This window comes from Furipterus horrens, unplaced genomic scaffold (genome assembly GCF_987537825.1).
Source record: "Furipterus horrens unplaced genomic scaffold, mFurHor1.1.pri manual_scaffold_2, whole genome shotgun sequence".
Taxonomy (NCBI): Eukaryota; Metazoa; Chordata; class Mammalia; order Chiroptera; family Furipteridae; genus Furipterus; species Furipterus horrens.
In genome coordinates, this window is record NW_028327172.1 from 151082342 (window position 1) to 151098437 (window position 16096).

Genomic DNA, 16096 nt, shown 5'->3' on the forward strand with positions numbered 1-16096 from the left:
AGACTATTTGAGCATACAATTAATAACCTTGAATCAATGAACATATATAGAACCTTGCATACTGTATTGACCATTAAGCAAGTTTCAGTAAATTTAAAGAATTGATATTATACAGCCTTGTTTTATTAACACAATGGAATTAAGTTAGAATTCAATAACAAAACGTAACTAAAGAAAATCCACACATTTGAGAATTTTAAAACCTATGCACTTCTAAATAATTAATGAGTTTAAAAGAAAACATAACAAATATTAAGAAACATTCTTAATTAATGTTATAAAAATAGTAAGTAACTCATGGGAGGTATCTAAGTGATAATTACAACGGAATGTAAAAATATAAAAGCAAAATGACTGAAAATTATTTAGTCTAATAACCAATTTTAAACATTAGAAATACAACAAAATAAACTGAAAGTAGAAGGATGGAAATGCGAGATATAGGAACAGAAATTAATAATAGAGAAGACAGAGATACAATAGTCAATAAAACCAAATATTAATTTTTTAAAAAATTAATAAAACAATAAGTTTAAACAACAAGCATCAATAAGCCCACAACTACAACTGGAAATATGTGAACACTTACTACATGATAGAGGTGGCATTGATCAATGAAGAAAGGGAAACAATTTAAAATATGCTAGGACAACTGGCTTTCCATAAGAAAAAAATGAAATTGGGCTCTTTCCTCACATCATAACCTAAACATAATTCCAAGGTAAGACTTAAATGTAAAAACAAACATTTAAAAGTGAGTAGTTATGCACATACATATATACACATGCATATATATATATATATACACACACACATATATATATATATATAACATTTGGAGTAGAGAATGATTTCTTAAATGAGATAGAAAAGCACACAATATAAAAATATGACTATATTAATATTTAAAACTTCTGCTCATTAAATGACACCTTAAGAATGCCCCAAGATAAACCACAAACTAAGAAAAGGCTAAACAAATACATCCAAGAAAGGACTCATATTCAGAATATTAAAAACTCCTATGGCTTGATAAGAAAGAAAGAAAGGAAGGAAAGAAAGAAAGAAAGAAAAAGAAAGAAAGAAAGAAAGAAAAATGCAGGGAGGGAGGGAAGAAGAAACAGAAAGAAATGGATAAAAAACAATTCACAAAATAGACAATAGGGCTGGCCAATCAACAAATAAAAAGATTTCCAACTGTATCAATTCAGGACAATGCAAATTAAAACTACAATGAAATACTTATTGCTAGGAATTAAAAAATCAGACAATAAAAATATCAGAGAGGATGTAAAACAAGGAATGTTAATGTACTTCTGGGGAGAAAGTATATTGGTACCACTGTTCTGCTAAGAAGCCTGGCATTATTTGGTACATACATACACAGAGATACTCCTACATATGCTCTCTGGAAGATTTTTCTTTGTAAGAGCCGAAACTAGAAAAAACCCAAATGCCCACTGATAGAAAATGAAAACAATAAAATGTGACTAGTATACAGCAGTGGAAATGAATGATGTACACTTATATACACCAACATGTGTAAGCCCAAGAAACAGCACTTTTTGAGCCAGAAAATAGCAAAAGAATATATTCACTTGCTGTGCAAAAACTTTGTTTGATGAAGTCCCGTTTGTTTATTTTTTCTTTTGTTTTCCTTGCCTGCAGAGATATATCCTATAAAATATTGCTGTGAGCAATGTCTGAGATTTTTCTGCCTATGTTTTCTTCTAGGGGTCTAATATTTAAGTCTTTAATCTACTTTGAATTCATTCTTATGTGTGATGTAAGAAAATGGTCTAGTTTCATTTTTCTGCACATATCTGTCCAATTTCCTTAACACCATTTTTTAAATATGTTTTATTGATAATGCTGTTACAGTTGTCCCAATTTTTTTTGCCTTTGTTCCCTTCCACCCAGTGACATCCCTCCCTCCAGCTGTCCCCCACCCTTAGTCCATGCCCATTGGTTGTGCATATAGTTCTTCTCAACATCTTCCTATCTACTCCACTCCCTCCTACTATGCTTCTTAATTCCTGTACCATCTCCCTCCCTTTCCCTCCTTCCTTCTCCCTGCTGACCTCACCCCATAATTTCCCCCATGCCTATAATCCTGTTCACACTCTCGTTGCCTACTTAGTTTGTCTTTGTTTCAGTTCCCTAGCTTCTGTTGTTAGTTGTTGTGTTACAGTTTTCATTTTAATGTTCATAGTTTTGATCCTCTTTCTCCTAAACAAGTCCCTTTAACATTTCATATAAAAGTGGTTTGGATCTGATGAACTCCTTCAGTTTTACTATGTCCTGGAAGCACTTTCTCTGCCCTTCTATTCTGAATGACAGCTTCGCTGGATAGAGTAATCGTGGTTGTAGATTTTTGCTTTTCATTACTTTGAATATTTCTTGCCAGTCCCTTCTTGCCTGCAGAGTCTCTTTTGAGAAATCAGCTGACAGTCTTATTGGGACCCCTTTCTATGCAATTCTCTTCTTCTCTCGCTGCTTTTAAGATTCTCTCTTTATCCTTAATTTTTGACATTTTGATTATAATGTGTCTTGGAGTGGTTCTCCCTGGGTCCAGTTTTTCTGGAACTCTCTGTGCTTCCTGGACCTGTAAGTCTGTTTCCTCCCCCAAGTTAGGGAACTTCTGCTTCATTATTTTTTCACATAATTTTTCTATTTCTAGTTCTTCTTCTTCACCTTCCGGCAACCCTATGATTCGGATGTTGACCAGCTTATAGCTGTCCGATAAGTTTCTGAGCCTCTCCTCAATTTCCTCACTTCTTGTTCCCTGTTTCTGTACTGGTTGACTATTTGTTCCTTCCCTATGTTCCGATTTGTTGATTTGATCCCTGGTTTTCTTGCCCTCACCACTAGTTTCATATGTGTTATTGTTCATTTCAGCAGGACTAGCCTTCATTCCTTCCCTGTCTTGTTTAAGATCTGCTGTTAGGTCTGTAAGCGCTTTTATAAGCAAAGCTCTGAACTGTGCCTCAGAAAGATTTCCTATCTGCTGATCCATTAGATCAGATATTTACTATCTGGTCAGCTGCATGACTGGGATCTCTAACATGATCTGTGCCATCTTGAACAGTTTTGTGTTTATCTTTGCTTCCTGGGAAGGGCTGTCACACCCCCTACGCTATAGAGGGCGGAGCCCCGTGCACTTGTCACAACTGGGTAACCCGTCTCACCACACTGTGACGTTTTCTGCAGGGGTGGGGGTCCAAGATGGATTCCTGCCATTCACTCTCCCCTGAGACCGGGAGCCTCCTCCTCCGTCCAAGGCAATGGAGGTCTGCCTTCCCTGACTTTGGAATCACAAGCTGATGGGTCTGGTCTGCAGCCAGAGTTCTCCCCAGGTGCTTCTAACCTCCTCTTAAATACAGGTGTCTGTGCTTACCGCTGTCCTGCTGCTGCAGACAACACAGCTTGACCTCTCCTCCCCAGCTTCGCCCCTTCTACCTGTCTGGATGAACACCACTTCTTTATAACTTCATATGTTGGGCTTCCATTTATTTTCTGGAACTTCTGGTTATTACTGGTTTTGCAGTAGTTGAATTCCTTCTTAGTTGTGGAGGGAGATGGAGCGTGTCAGTCTAGGCCAGCATCTTGGCTGGAAGTCTCCTGTGTTTGTTTGTTTCCATGTCCCAGGGAGAGCTGTCACTCCTGTTACGTTGTAAGGGGCAGAAGCTTAGGGATTCGTCAGTAATGGGTGACCTTTTTTGCCACATTGTTGTGCTGTATGTGGGGGAGGGGTCTGAGAAGGAACAATGCCGCCTGCCCAGCACTCGCCCCTTTTCCAGGCACCTCTCCCACTTCCACACCAGACTGGCGCCCCTCTAGCTGCTGCCCTGGCCCTCGTTCCTAGAGTGGGTGGGTCTGCAGATGTTCTAGGTCTGTGGGGGCCCTTTAAACAAGCAGACTTTGCTGAGAGACCAACAGTTTCTGCCCTCGTCTCAACTCCCACTGGTATGCACTGTCAAAAGCAATGAGGCTTGATTTTCCCCCGTGCTGGGACAATGAGCTGCTCTAGTGAGGAGCTGGGAATACTCCCCAGGTGTCCCTCCTGACTTTTTAAAACATGTGACTGCACTTTCCACTGGCCTGCTGTTGTTGCTGATGCTGCCACCACCACACCGTGTCCTCTCCACCCCGGCTCTGCCCCTCATACCTGTCTGGATGAGTATTTCTTCTTTATATCTTTGTTTGCTGGACTTCCATGTACTTTGGTTTTCTGGAACTTCTGGTTGTTTCTAGTTTTGAGGTAGTTGTATTCCTTCTTAGTTGTGGAGGGAGATGCAGCATGTCTGTCTACGCCTACTTCTTGGCTGGAAGTCCTTAACATCATTTTTTGAATAAACTATCTTTAGCCCATTATATGGGCTTGCTTCTTCTATCAAATATTAATTAATCATAAAGGTGTAGGTTTATTTATCGGCTCTCTATTCTGTTCCATTGATCTGTTAAAATCAACAGAATAAAAAGACAACCCACAGAATGGGAGAACATATTTTCTGATACATCTGACAAGGGGTTAATATCCAAAATGTATAAAGTAATTACAAAATTCAACACCAAAAACACAAACAACCCAAGTAAAAATGGACAAAGGACCTGAATAGACACTTCTGCAAGAGGACTTATGGATGGCCAGTAGACATGAAAAGATGCTCAATGTCATGAATCATCAGAGAAATGCAAATTAAAATCACAATGAGATATCACCTCGCACTTGTCAGAAGGGCTACCATCAATAAATCAACAAACAACAAGTGCTAGCAAAGATGTAGAGAAAAGGAAACACTTTTGCACTGTTAGTGGGAATACATACTAGCGCAGTCACTTTGGAAAGCAGTATGGAGATACCTCAAAAAATTAAAAGTGGATCTGCCTTTTGACCCAGCAATCCCACTTCAAGGAATATATCCAAAGGAAACAAAAACATTAATTCAAAGGAACATAAGCACCTCTATGTTTATTGCAGCAATTCTTTACAATCACCAAAATATGAAAGCAGCCCAAGTGTCCATCAGTAGATGAGTGAAGAAAGCAACTATGGGACACTTACACAATGAAATACTACTCAGCTATTAAAAAGAAGAAGAAAGTTTTATCCTTTACAACAATATGGATGGACCTGGAGAACATTATGCTAAGTGAAATTAACCAGTCAGAGAAAGACAAATACCATATGATTTCACTCAAACTGAACAAACTGAACTAAAAGAAAACTAGAGACAGATTCATAGATAGAGAGCAGGATGACAGCTAGTGGGGGATGGGAGTTAGGTGGTGGAGGGATCAAGCAAAAAGCAAAAAGGACTCATGAACGTGAATAAGTGTGGTGATTGCTGGGGGATAGGGGGTATAAGAGGACCAATTGGTAATGGAAAAAATACAATAAAATTTTTTAAAAAGAACATATTCAGTATTTAAAATTCAAAATATTTGAAACAAAGCTATATAATCCTCAGGATTTATACACATGAGGTAAAATTATAGTGAATTGAAAGGTAGTCTTAAAGATAAAATTCAGAAAACTTCTGGAGGGTGTAGGGAAAAAGAATAGGGGAAGGGCAGACAAAAATTTATTAATATTCTATTTCTCTAGATGGGTAGAAGATAAGTGGTTGTTCTTTTTTTTTTTTCTTTTAGTCTTCGTAACTTAAATGTCCATATATTCTTTTGTATTCATAAATTATTTCATATATTGTTTCTTTTTAATTCTTTTTAATTAAAAGAATGTTTTCCATGACATCAACAGATTTAAGTCTTTCAAGAGCTACTGTGCAATTATGACTATACTGAGAAATTCAGTATGATTCATGCCACTATAGCTTACCAAATTTTCATTGCAAAAAATAAAATATTCAATCATAGCAAGCAATTTAGCTTGACTTTTTTGTACCACTCTGTCATTAAACTTAAAACTAATATTCTCCAGTCTTAAAGAATCACAAATATCACATCTCACTGCTAAAATAGTATATTAAAAACTACCTTCAATGTTCTTAGGCCCATCTCAAAATGTGGTAGATCCTAACAGTACTATTAAGTCATCTGTTAGATATAATTCTCCTAGCAAGGCACTTCACTTTTGTCAGGCCAGCCTTGCTCTGAGAAATCACCTGGAGTCCACTGTGGGATCAGGCAATGGATTTATTGAAGGAAAAGGGGGAAGGAGGGTGAAGGGGAGAGGCAACTCCCTGACCAAGTTGAGGGCCTGTAGGAGCAATGGGGATGGGAATGGGGACTCCCGGTCCTCCTCGTGGGCATATAGGAGTCCTACCTGCACTTCTGCAGGTGCCTTTTTTATACTTATCAAACACATATTTTGGTGAGGATGAGTTTGCTTATCAACATATTCAGTAGGTCATTTACATCTCATTGCTATTCCCCCACCACCAGGTTAGTTAACATGTTAAGATATCCTTTGGAAAGGCTAGGTCCAACAGCATTTCCTCTGGGAGCCCTGGCCAGGACCAGGTTGATTAGTCTATATCAAAAGTCCAGGTGTGCATTCTAGCTGCCTCCATGTTCTGACAACTTTCCTAAATGCTCTAGCGTTTCTGTGCATGAGCTCAAGAAAAAATGATAGTATACAAAGTAGGGAGAATAAACATTTGAAAACTGGACCATTAAATCACTGCTTATCAGACCACAGCCACACCTACCCACAGAGGTAAGAATCACTAGGTTTAAAGAGAAAGGTACAGCCTTGGCCTGTGTGGCTCAGTTGTTGAGGCATACACCCATAAGCCAAAAGGCCATGAGTTCAATGGCCATTCAGGGCACATGCCTAGGTTGCAAGATTGGTCCTGGTCAGAGTGTGCACTAGAGGCAACTGATAGATGTTTCTCTCTCACATCAGTTTTTCTCTCCCACTCTCTCTCCTTGCCTTCCCCTCTCTCTAAAATCAATAAGCATGTCCTCAGGAGAGGATTAAAAAACAAACAAAAAAGGCACAAGCATGTTAAAAATAACAGTTCTTTAGCAGATTTATGTAATACATGAACTGAAAACAATGACTAAATAGAAATATAAGCCATATTTCATAAATCATGTGAATAAAACAATTTTAATTTTGTTAGAAAGTATTTCATAAAAGACTTTGTAAACTCAACTAGTGTTTCTTGAAGAGAAACAAGTAACAAAATTGAAAAAGATTTTTTTCTCCTGATTCACTTTACATTTTATATTTAAAATCGGCCAGTGCTTTAGAAAACATTTAGATATTAGCATGTTTGTGAACATTACACAACATCTCCTCTCCTATCTCTTATCTAATACCATTCACTATGAAGCAAAAATCATTACACAGCCATTTCATTTTGAAGCCCTTTCAATAAAATCTGGTTATCTCATTAAAAGCTGGGCTTGAAAGCCTGTGGACCATTTGTGTCCACGCATCTATGTGTGTATGTGTATAATGTCTATTATCAATGAAAATGTTATACATATGTGAAAAGAATCTCATCAGTGTCTTTAAACTGATGTCAACATACATAGAAGAGAGATTAAAGATTAATTTGTTATTTTATTTCCTCTGATTTTTCAATTGTAGCTATTTCTATGACGTGAAATCAGTTCCCCTGTTTCTGGCTAAACACATCTAGTGTGCCAATATCAGTGAGTACTCTTATTTGACTTATAATGCGTGAGCAGTGTACACAAGAGAAATATTAAAACGGATCCCATCAACAAGCAGTTTGAAATGTTCAAAGGTTTTATGAAACCAAAGATAATATCATCAAAGAAAGAGTGGTGGGCCCTTCATAGTAACTGGTCAGCTGTGACTTCCCCCTCAATGCACAGGAGTAGTTTGCTCATGTGTGAATCTGGGACTCTGACATCCCAACAGATTTGTCATGTCAGCTAGCCAAAGGGCTTGCATGAGTCATCTGTGCCCTCATTTCAGATGGAAAAGCACATACATCTGGCACTGTCATGCTTGACTAGTGCTAGCTTGTGACATATGAACAGCTGAGGAATAAACTTAGGGACATTATTAACTAAGACCAAAAACGACCCACTCTATTTCACTGGCTTAAAAATAAGTTTCCATTTTTTCTAAAATGTAGTCATCTCAGTATTTTAGGATATGCATTTCAGCATCAGTAAATTTATAACAAAATAACTCAGATAAGTTATTTGTAATATGTATATATCTTTCAGCAAACTGAAAAAATAAATTCAGGAATTTTAAATGGATAGTTTAAAAGGTATATAAGGACATTTAAATTAGAGGGAGAATCAAGATCTTTTGTGCCACAGTTTGATGATGCAAAGTAAAAACCCTCTAACAAACATTTTGCAGGTCTTCCATGAGCAAACACCATGGTATAAGCTAGGAGACATAAAAAGGCACAAAATATTTTATGTGCTTCCAGAAACCATAAAATTCAGAAAAGGAAATGCTCTATACAACAAAGGTTTGCACCAGGGTTAAATCAGGAGGATTGAAGATGAATACAAGATAAATCCTATAGGCAGAAGAAGGCAAGTGTAATGAACAAATTATGTAATGATGACAAGGGATATAACATCAATAGGACAAAGACCAAGTAAGATCAAGTTTTGGTGGGAAGTGTGATGTTTGCTCTTTACCCTTAATTAGCTTTCTTTACCCCACCCCAAGTAAAGGATCTGTGATTGTGAGGGAAAGGAAACTTTTAAAAATGTGTGGTAATAGCAGGGATTGAGAAGAAAAACAACAGTGTAACTCTGATTGCCCCATTGTTACAACAAAGAAAGAAGATGCTTCCCCCACACCTCACTCCTCTCCACCCAAAGCACAAGGTATAGAAGTGGAGGAGGCAATAGCTCCAAGAAGAGAGTCATTTGAACTGAATTTTTAACATTAATTTATATAGTCTCTGATTACATTGGTGCTTCTCAAATTAAATGTTTGATCAACAGATTTGGGGTCCAAAGTCTTTACTTAATAGTTTTCTGAACTTGAGTGTATAGCAAATATGGGGATGGTTGAAGGAGAAATTTCATATAAGTGAATAAGGAAATGGTTCAGATAATCAAATTCTATTGATTATATATGATCATAAAGGCAGACTTCCTTGTGTCTTTGTATGAAAAACCATACTTTGATTTGTTATACATGGCTGTGTAAAGAACAAGGATTCTACTGACTACATTTATCTCCACAGAGCTTGGTCCAGAACTAAGGACATGAGGATTCAAAAACTTGAAATATTATAATATCTTTCCATTTCAAACTGATATCTGAACAAGGAATAAGTTACAAGGACAACAGTTTCTATTTAGCTATTCTTAATAATTTAGAACCTTGTCTACATGCATATAATCATTGGTAGTATGAAATACAGTGGGGTCAGTTGGGGAGAGGAAAAGTCCGGGCTACTAAGTGACTATTCATATGCATGATTTTAGCCTCTGAATTCACGTGTTTCATCATTTTATTTAGGTACTGAACTCTGAGATGTACAGAGGAAGATCAGGTGTTTCAAACCTTCCACAGATGGGTTCATCCCCAATTCTTAGACTGAGCTAGTGCCAGGGACTGATGGATTTCAGTTTCTATCAAGTTGTGATGAGATTTCTCTTGCTCCCCTTGCCTCAGCCAGGCAACAAAAGAATGGCCAATATGCGACACCTCTGGAGCTTGAGGCTACAGCCAAGTTGCTCTGTTGACCTTTATCCTGCCCCCACAGGTAGAGATAAACTAGGCCTAAAGTTTCCTTACTGTCAGCAATAAGAAGAGGCATTTAAAAAATGGTATGGGAATTCCATGTTATGGAATTGATTTGCATTGAACACAAACTGGAAATAAAAAGAAATGGCTGAGAAAGCAAAAAAAAAAAAAAAAAAATGGTATGGTATATTTCTACCATCACCAGGAATGCTAAGTTAACATTTTATTTTGAGGATTTTTACATATGTACATGCTCTGAAGTCAAAGAGCTTTATTTAATCAAATTATGATCTAGAATGACTGTGAATTTATTCTATTATAAATTTATTCATGATTATGATATCTTTGTCTTTAATTCTGTCAAAGAGCCATGAAATGTTATTAGAATTTTAAAAATTATCTGTAGTCTTCCTCATGGGACTGCCTCTCATCAGAAAATATAAAAGTAATAAAAGAAATAATTTTTTTTAAATACTGAGGAAGAGTGCTTTCTAGTTCTTCTAAATCAAATTAATGAGTTATCTAAATTATATGATCAGTTCTGATTATGGTCTTAGCACAGGAAAGATTCTCAGATTTTGGCCACATGTTATGTTAAAATTTTTAAGTTAACCACATTTCTAGTTAAGTTTCTTAAACGTAATATATGGAGAAAAAAAGAATATAAAGGAAACTTAAGAAGTTGAATCTTGCAAATAGTGGTAACAAGGAAATGGGTAAAGATTTGGTTAAGAAAGTGCTTCCTTCTGAGATAGGTTGGTCAACATTTGCAGTCTATTAACAGTCATTTTTGTATTGCTTGCATTTCTTGGCCATTGCACCTGTCTCTTACTTTCATCCCATCTGGGGCAGGATTTCGCTACCCTTAAATTTTAAATGCTTCTTCAAAAGCTAGAGCACAGGAGGAGTACTTCTAAAGAATTTTCTAAGTGCCTTGAATATTTTTCAAATTTCCCAATTTTGGTGAACAGTCCACAACTAAATCCATGGACCTTTAACTGGAAATTCTGTCCTCAGAGATCCTCAATAGCATTCTGGGAAAAATATATGAAAACTAGTAAAGGGAGTATTAGTAATAGCAGTGGTAAAAAAAAAGGTAGTAATAGCAGCAACAGCAGCAGTAGTAATATTAAACCACTGTGAGTGCTTACTCTGGGCAGGCACTGTTGGAAACATTTTCTGTATTACCTCATGTGATCCTCACAGCAACCCTGTGAAGTGCATAATGCTATGACCACTGTTCTAGTGAGGGAAAAAGAAGTTAACTACTATACACAGGGTTGCATAGTTTGCAAGCAGCAGAGTACAATGCCGTTTCTCAACATAATCTATGATACCATGGATGATAGCAAGACCAATGAAATGGCGTTGGTCTGATCAAGATAGCCTAAAGTATATAAAACAAAGTGGAGTCAATCATATCAACTAAAATGGCTGTCAGTCAGCCATGACACTTTGGCTCAAGAGGGAAACTACCTAAGTCAGAGCAAACACATCCAGCAAGGAGATACACCTAAGATATCTGCACGCGTTATCCGAATAGCCCTGTCTGCAGAGCAAGACCACTCATAGATAGGCTTCTGGGGAAATTCCACCCTTGCCAGCAGGGGTGTCCGACAGAACAGCCATGTACCACCCATAGACTCCTGGGCAAATTCCCCGCTTGCCATCAGAAGTGCCAAGACACTTATCAAAAGACCCAGAAGCATGGAGTACACCACTTTCAAGGTATAACTGAGGCAGGCTTCAGACCACTGCTGAGACAGCTGAGCTTCACACACCAGAGTGCTGCTCCATGCCACGCTGAGCTCCCTTGGCATTGGATGCTGGAGGCTCTGCCCTGCTGGACTGAGGACTTTGTCTGCCCTGCAGCCCATCTGGCTCTGGGGAGCCTTCCTTGCACGATGCTGACAGTTTCCTTGTCCACTGTGTTGTCTCCCGGACCTGCAGACTGAGACTCCGAATCTTGGGTTCATTATCCCCCATTGATTACTCTATGTGTGTGTTATATTTCTCTTAGATTGTTTGAGTGTGAGTAGGATATTAACATATGTCAATGTTCTACTTTGAGTGAATCCACATTCAATAACAGCCGAGTGAATAGCATAGTTACCTTGTGTGACTCTTGTCTATTCTTTGGTGATGGGCTGCTCAGCAGGCAGCTAGCCAAGCAGCCGCCTGGCTGACATAGAAAAGACTATATCACAAACATATGCTTGTGACAGATACTAAGTTATTCTCTAGGGTTTGTTTTGTTAAACGCTATTTGTTCTTAATGTTACAAATCGATTTATCTTTAGTCATAACATCCCACATATCTTTGGCACTTTTCATCGAATTATTATATACTGTTTAATGCTTATGTGCTAAATGCAGATCTCTGCCAAAAGTCATATTTCTAGAATTGCCTGTTATTATGTACTTTCCAGGCAAACATTTACTCTTGTATTAAGTCTATATCTGACAGGAAATGCAATTAATGATAGAAATACCTTAAAATAGCCCTGGCCAGGACACATACCTAGGTTATGGATTTAACCCCCCATCAGGATGTGTACAGGAGGCAACTAATCAATGTTTCTCACATCTTACTCCTCTCTCTCTCTCTCTCTCTCTCGCTCTCTCTCTCTCTCTCTCTCCCTCCCCCTTCCTCTTTCTCTAAAATCAATAAACATATCCCTGGGTGAGGTGTAAAAAAGTACCTTAAAACAAAAACTATCAATATAAGCTGTAAACATTATCTCTGTTTTTTCAAAGTTTTATGTGGATGACTAGGAATCCATGCCTCTTATGATCATAGGAACCATTGCAATGAATTAAAAACTCATTTGTGTAATACACTTCGTTTTCATTTCCTTTGGACATCTAAGAACCCTCATTCCCCTCCATCACATCAAGCTGATAGGTGTCCAGATAGGAATATCAGTGTCTCCTCAGAGTCCAGAGTTGAGTTCAATTGATACTTTTGAGTCTGCTGACCTCCTACTATCGTAATGTAGAGGTTGAGTAGCAAAGTTTAGAATTTAGCCTTTTCATCTGAAACTGCTTGGAATTCAGGTACTTAAATTTTACTCTTTCCACCTCCTTTTAATATTGAAAAGCTATATAAGTCCATTTAAAATTAGATCATTTGTTTCTTTGGGAAATGAGGTATGCTCCCCAGGGGTTATTCCTTTTTTTTCCTTTTTCTAGAATGTGGCCAATGGTGCTAGGGGGAAATCCTCAGTGCTAAAATGCATAGGACACCATTATAAGATTTCCCATGTAATATATTGGCAAATTTGCTTGCCACTAATGGAGAGATAGGGACAAAGGAAAGCATATTAACGGAAATAGGGCTCCAACAATTTAAGGCACTCTGAGGTTAGCAGCTGCTCCTATGCAGTTGGCTACAGATATTTACATAGAAGGCAGACCTTGGAATGAGATTGGCTACTAGCCAGCAAAACAGACCCAAAGCTATGGACCCCCACCCCCACCCAACAAAGGCTGGGCTTATTCTTGAGCATCAGCCTGAGTTGGAGGAGTGCTGCAAGGAATGAAACTGGACTTCTGGACCCCACAGCCTGATGTCAGCCCTCTCTTTAACCCCCACCATAAACTCCAGGTATACCCAAAGTAGCAGAGCCACCCTGGCAATAGGTCAGTTTTCTGCCCTGAGCCAGAGGGACTGACTTGAGAGCTCCACACAATAAGTGATAGAGACAGAACTATCATCCAGATAGGCAGTTTGATTCTAGTCCATTTTTTTTAATGTATTTTATTGATTATATTGTTACAACAGTTCCAATTTTCTCCCCTTTACTCCCCTCCACCCAGCATCTCCCTCCCCCAGCAATCTCCCCCCCCCAAATCCATACCCCTGGTTCGTAAAAAATAACTATCCCCCCCCCCCCCCCAGATATTAAGACCCTTTGTAATCTTGTAAAGGACAATGGGCGAAGGTCTTGAGCTCCTCTAGCTGCTTCAAGCTGGACATGGTCGTCGTCGTCCTACCTACCCTTGGGTCCAGAAAACCCTAATAAGAGTGGGGGTGTGGAGGGGAGGGTGGCCTTCCCACATGGGGGAGGATCGTGCAGACTCCAGGTCAGTTGGCTGTCCCCGGACAACGGCGTGCTTGGTTTAACAGGCTGGCATCCTTGTTGTGTTTCAGTCACTCCTGTCCGCATTCGTTCCTGGAGTCTCTCCTTAACAGGAGCGAGCTGAGAACACTGTCCCTACTCCGCCGCCATCTTCCCCTCCCTCGATTCTAGTCCATTTTCATTAAGAAATGTTGGACGAGGAGGAGGATAAGGATAGTAAAAGAGCATCAACAGCAATAAAATGAAAATCCACCATACTTTGTTTTCTAAGTTCTTCAGTGTTACCTTATGAGAAGAAAAATTCTATCCCATAAGTTATTAACACGAACTCAGTGGAGCCTGCACAGGTGCCTTAAAATCTATGTGGAAAACAAATGCTTTAAATTTATTTACTCTTTCCTCTCTAATGAATCAAGGCAAAGTTAAACTATAGTTCAGTGTGTCTTTGCATTTCTCAGATTTTACATATCTCAGTCCTTTTCCTCTTTCTTATTCCTTGCATAGGATCTGATTTCATCGTGATAGCAACTTGGTGAATCAGATACCACAAGGATGACTTTTGTTCCCATATTTCAGGTAACAAGATTGAGACAAGACTCAGGTCCTGAGGGACTTGAGTCTGCAACTAGATATCCTGGAATCAAGGCCTGTCCCCCTTTTCACTCACCAAACTGTTTCAATAACTGACTATGCAGTTTTAATGTTATATTCCCACTATATGAAAAAGTTACTGGAAAAGCCTGCATCCATAATTATGGTTTGCAAAACCCTCAGCATGCTGACCTAAATCAGTCCCCTCATCCTGAACTTGCTGTAGGCACAAACTGTGCCAACAAATTCTCTTGAATTTTTCTTCCTGGGGCCCCAGTCCATGTTCCTGGGAGGCAGGGCTGTGGCTGCAGTGCTCAGAGTTTCTCAAGCAGATACCAGTGACTCATGTTCTTTTTCTGCCTCATACTTAAAATCTACTTAAGCTTTTGTGATAAAAAAAAAAAAAAACCCTCCAAAATCATTACTCTGAGACTTCAAATAGGTCTTGTCTTTCTTCTTTATCAATGATTAATGATCCACATCAGCTTGCCTTTGGCTTTTCTCATTTTTTGGTTCCTCATATTTTATAAGTTACATGGCCTTGAGTAATGCAGGCTTAGCCAAGGAAAAATTATTGGCCTTTCATCTCCTGGCCATCTATAAATCGTCTTCATCTTCTCAGCTGCCTTTTTGTTTATCCCTAAAGGTGCTTTCTGCTTTAACAAATACTCCTCACCCCTTCACCCCCATTCCAGCCTTTCGTTTTACCGATCAAATCTAGCCTGAGCAACTGCTACAAATCTCAGCTTTTGGGGGGATGTATTCAGGACCTAATGCAACACATGATCTTTAAAAAAAAATGTTTTAGTGAGAGAATCATTGCTATTGTAGCATACAATAAGGCATATGCGTGGACATATTCCTTCTTTGGAACTCTTTCTTTCAGAAATACTGGTATCATGGAAGCTTGAGTAATATTTTTAAATGATACAATTTAGCAGTTATAGCTGCTATCCAGAAATCTGGGGGATCTCTCCAAAGGACCAGACTAGTAGTTTGATTTCAGGTGCATCTCATTGTGCTAAAAATATAAATAGGTAGGTAAATAAAAATATGACTATAAGTACACAAAGCAACAACTAAATGGTGAAATTATCGACTTCTGAACTCTTCTACAGTAAAGGTTCTTCTCTGTCATACCCTCATGCAGATCCCATGAAGGCTGTTCCATCAGTAGTATTTCTTTTTGATTGGATACAGCTGAGCCCTTAAGGCTTGCTCTTGTTCACTCGTGTTGGTCTGACCTCCTTACTTCTAACCAGGTACTTTCTCACACAATGCCACTCCGTGTACAGCCCCACTAGGAGGTAAGATCAGAAATTGAATGTAAGCATTTAGAAACTTTAAAGTAAGTTCATGACTATTAAATCTAATAACAACAATTATTATATTCTTTTTTATTTTTAAAATTCTTTTTGAAGTAATTCATGATTTGCTTTATTAATTTATTTTTTAATCCTCATCTGAGGGTATGTTTATTGATTTGAGAGAGAGAGAAAGAGCGAGAACATCAATGTGAGATACAAACATTGATTAGTTGCCTCCTGTACATTCCTCCAGTGAAGATCAAAACTACAGTCTAGACTGACAATCAAACCTTCTACCTTTTGGTGCACAAGACGATGCAACTGAGCCACCCAGCCAGGGTAATTTATTTTATTTTATGATGGATTGGAATTTTGTTTCTAATGATCCTTTAGATGGCTGGAAAAACACAATTCTGATAGGCCACAGGCAGTGTCCCAGTTTTTCCAAC